Genomic DNA, 4,678 nt, shown 5'->3' with positions numbered 1-4,678 from the left:
GCACTGCCTAATGTACAATATAATGAGAATATAACTATATAAGAGAGAATATAAGTATGTCCTCAAGAAACAGCCTGCTGTAATCTTATGGTTTTTGTGTGATATTACTAAAAGAACATTCACTGAGGTTTTACTTGCTGTACTTTGGTGAATCTTTTTTTTTTTTGTATGTTTTGTTTTTTGATTATTGCAGAAATGTGTTTACAGTGGCAAAATAGCAAAAGAAAAAATCAATTCTTAAACCATTTACCTTACCTTAAAATGTTTAAACTCTCTTCCTTATATCATTGAAGTTCATGGTAGAATAACTTTTAATTTATCTCCATTGGTAAATGTTACAATCACAGTCAGTCACAGCCTTTTGCTCATTTGCAGAAAACATGCTATGATTAAAACAACATTGATCTATTTTCAAATGTACAATTGTAACCAGAGACAACAAGCTAGGAGCCAAGATAAAACAACTTTGAGCTAATAGGAAGTAAATGTACTTAACAGCTAACCTGAGTACTTTAGAGATCACATACAACCAAAACTTAATGCAAAAAAAGCACTTGGTTCACTCTCTTCAACATCTACACTTCTGTTTATTCTCTTAAGCAGATCAGGGCTGCCCAAAGTTAGACTTTTAATTTGTATAACTTTCAAAATTATTATCTCCAGTATTTGGAAAACACGAACAATAATAAACAAATGTATTTGAGTAGTAATATAAAGACCTGTATTGTTTCACCACGTAAAATTACATAATAAACAGATTTTTGTTTAAATGTCAAACTTCATACTTCGACTTTAATATTTTAAGACATGGCCTCCAGTGATGCTGTATGATAATGCTGTACTGCTGTCTTATGTGTTTCAAGGGTTTGCAGTTTTCTATTCTGTGTCTAGATTAAAACAACAAACAAACAAAAACAGAACAGCTCAGTTCATTCAGTACAGCAGAACCGTGCGAACCAGAAAAAAAGATCTATGGGAGGACAAACAAAAGACTGGCGGGAGTTTAGACCAATCAGAGCGCGGGACTCCGCCGCTTGGACGTTCGGTTTTGAAGCGCGAGCGCTCTCCGCCGTTCCTCCGTTTAAAGCCAAACGCGACCGTTACAGCCGTTTACAGTGAGCGGGTCTCTCAGGGCGCTACCGCGGGCAGTTTATCGAGTTTGTTTAGCGAGTGTTAAACCTGATAAGACTCTCTTACACTCCTTACTAAGACAGCGCCGCCTGCCGGGTGACGCTTTCAGCTCCACAAACGAGGATTTTCAGCTGCGTAGCTGACTAACGATAACTGGACCGAGTGGAGTGGAGACTGGTTTTACGACTGGAGTCCCGACTGCAGCGGTCAGAGTCTGCTTTTAAAAGGTGAGTAGTGACCGAATGAGATGAGCAGCCTCACTGACAGTCAGCTGGAGTAAACTTTTGTTTCTGTATTTCTGGGTTGATCTGCCGAGTGAAGACACCAGCGGTAGGGTAGCGTATGTAGTTAGCTAGCTAGCGGCTAAGCGGCGTGTTTGTTTACGCCTCGCGGCTGCGTCAGATCTCGCTTAGCACGCGCTCCAAATGAAAGACTGCCTCAGAAATAAACCTAAGACTGAACACAGTGCAGCAGGGTCAGCACACTGATCACAGCGCAGCAGGGTCAGCACACTGAACAATACAACAATGAAACTGAACATAGTCCGTCAGTCTGTGTGGTTCAGAGAGGGTAGTAATAATTTTAATTTGCTCAGTTACATTTACTCTAGTAACGTCTTGGTGGATTTGTACTTTCTAGAGTATTTTTAAAATGTATTATCTGTGCTTTAGATGTTTTACTCGGCTACGTTTATTAGTAATATATAATGACCAGTTTGTTTTGTGTTTTTCATCGCTATGCTTTGCTGTTATTATTTTGCTGCATTTACCTCATGTGTCTGTTTTGTTTTAGATGTTTCTCATCAGAAATCATCTGAAGCTGAGCAACTGGTGAGACTCAAGTTTTAATTTTTTAAATGAAACTATAAGAATGTCAGACAGATGTTTAGATTTGGTGGGTATTTCAAACAAATATAATTCATGAAGTATTTATGGTAATACAGAAGAGCAGAATGTTTAGGTAAACTTTATTCATTCAATTTATTAATATGTTATTTGCCATTACAGCTGTGTTCAAAATATCAATATGGCAATATCACCAACACTGTATCAATATTTATGAATTTACTTCTTCACTGTGCTTTAATGTGTAATTCTGCAAGTCTCAGAGCCCTACAATTTATAGCATACAACATGTGGTAAACACGATCTAATAGAGTTCAACTCTTATTAATAATCATTTCATGTAATAATTCTCTGTGAGAGATTAGAGGCATTGAACTCTTGAAACGTCTGGTTCTTGTCACTGCCACTGTGAACAACTCTGACTCTGTAAGTTTTTCCACAATGGAACATTTTGTATCAAACTATTTTTTTGCATCTTAATGATGAAATTGTGCTTAAAAATCATGTAATTCTCCTTTAACACAGCTTTTAACAGATACAGATATCAGTACTAAGCTCACACCTGCCTCAATAGCAAATGATCATTTCTGTCACGTGTTGACTGAGGCATGTTAGAGGATAAAACAATAGAATTGTGAATTATCTAATCAACTTTGTTGTTTTCAATCCTTCCCAAGGAACATCCTCTCTTTGGGCCTCATCCAGTATGGTGGCAGTCCATATCATTTTCAACACTCAGTCCATATCATGCTCTTACACAAGTGGCCTCATCCTGATGCTTCTTTCATTACACTGAACATCATTGTCTGAACATCAGCTATGCGTGTGAGCTGGGTGCCATGCTGGAGTTCATGCATAGGTATTATTTAAAGCCTTGTCACATTTCTTTGTGTACTAAATGCCTGAGTTGATTTTAGATGAGTAAAATTATGTATACTGTACATTATATTCTACTTATAAAGGGAATATATAATGCTTTCCCTTTTATTTACTGTGTTATGTATCTTTTTGTGCGTGTAAGATACAAAGCTGAAAGTATATGCCAGAGGGAGAAACTCTCTCCCACAGGAACCACTTTTCTCAGCTGCCTGAGGGCTGGAGTTCCCCAGCCCTTTTCCTTTGTTACAAGATGATGTAATCCCATAACACAATCCTTATTGCCCACCTACCAGCGAGCTTGGCATGCCCTCACACAACGCAACGCATCTACCGGAGCCCGTGTATTGGCGGAACCGCTCTGGTGCTTGATCAGTCAGAGCCAAGTGAGCGAGCTAACTAATCTGAGCATACTGGGCTCATCAGGAAGGAGGGGCTTAAAGACACTGGAGCTCTAACAGAGCGTTTCAGACAGAGGGTGAGTAGACAATTACAGTATGAGAAAAATAATGTGTTTCTGGAACACTGAAGCATGTAAATGTATTATAGTCGACCCCAAAAATAAATTTATGAACATTGGAAATTAGCATAACAGGTCCCCTTTAAATTCAGCCTGCTTGTGTACGCAGATCCAAAAGTAATTTCAAATTTATTGTCTTAAAATTGATTTTTTAACAGATGCATTTTCCTCATATCTCTGACAAAGAAGACCAACACTGAGAAAAAACAGAGGAAGAAGCGATGGGCTGTGAATCTGACAGTTCTCTCACTCATCACGGATTTAACTCTAAAAGGAAAGATCGGTAACATTAGCAGTGCGATATCAGTAATGTTAGTGTTCAGGCATTACGGCATGGACATATGCACACTGTTATCTGTGTCCTGTTTCCTGTGTCCACATATGTCCACAGCTTGGCTCTATTCCAGCTACCAGCACATCTGAGTCTGGTATTAAGTGTTTGACAGCTGATCATTATCTGGCTCAGGTATGTTATGAGTGCTGCTGGGGTTCAGACCTCTGTATTACTCTGTTGGTCAGTTTTTTTTTTAGTCCATATTAATTTGTCTTAAAATTGTTTCCTATCATTTATAATTGTTCATAGTACTATATTGTTAATAACCTCAGCATAACTTATATACGGAATAACAGCAGACCTTAAAATCAGATTCATTGGTCAGAACTGTGTATTTATTGCAGTATATTTCAAATTTCTACACAAAGTCAGTTAACATGTTTTTCTCTTTCTGTAGAACATATCAAGTGTGATGACGCTATTGTACTGTGCATATACACAGTTGTAAAAACAATAAACAATAACTGTAATTATATTTTTTGAAAGCTATGTGGGTGCTTTTTCATGGGCTATGCTTTGGATTGCAGAGTAAATAATTTGAATGTAGAAGTATTCTGAATTTTTAACAGATTAACAAGGAAATACAAAACTGTAAAATAGTGATTTTCCATACCCCTTTAAATTACTTTACTGTAATTGATGCATACTTATTATTGTTCTTGTTCTCCTTATTATTATTATTTTAAAAGTTGATAAAATGATACCTTCATTAAAAAAATGAAGCAACTGTAAAATAGTCTGTAAAAAATGTATTTAACACATTTTACCACATTTTTAAAACATTAAGGGTTAATTACTATAAAAAGATATTTAAAAGCACTGAATTAAATTTTTAAATTTTGCTGCAACACTGTATTACAAAATAGTTGCATAAGAGTTTTCCCTCATACTACCACCATGTTTAAGGCATGGTATGAACTCACAAATAAACTTTTATCATATCACTGATTCCATAAACTTTTCTAATGCAAC

General features: G+C 36.6%; 1 long non-coding RNA gene across 1 annotated transcript; it reads left to right on the top strand.

Annotated features, from left to right (window-relative positions):
- Nucleotides 1-934: 934 nt before the first annotated feature.
- Nucleotides 935-2,970, top strand: LOC118823785. The gene is made up of 3 exons (XR_005008555.1): nucleotides 935-1,358; nucleotides 1,924-1,961; nucleotides 2,654-2,970. It is a non-coding gene; the product is annotated as an uncharacterized LOC118823785 (long non-coding RNA).
- The last annotated feature ends 1,708 nt before the right edge of the window (nucleotides 2,971-4,678 follow it).

This window comes from Colossoma macropomum, unplaced genomic scaffold (assembly GCF_904425465.1).
Source record: "Colossoma macropomum unplaced genomic scaffold, Colossoma_macropomum, whole genome shotgun sequence".
In the NCBI taxonomy this organism is placed as follows: Eukaryota; Metazoa; Chordata; class Actinopteri; order Characiformes; family Serrasalmidae; genus Colossoma; species Colossoma macropomum.
The sequence above is the reverse complement of the archived record's forward strand: the minus strand, read 5'-3'. Positions and strand labels throughout refer to the sequence as shown.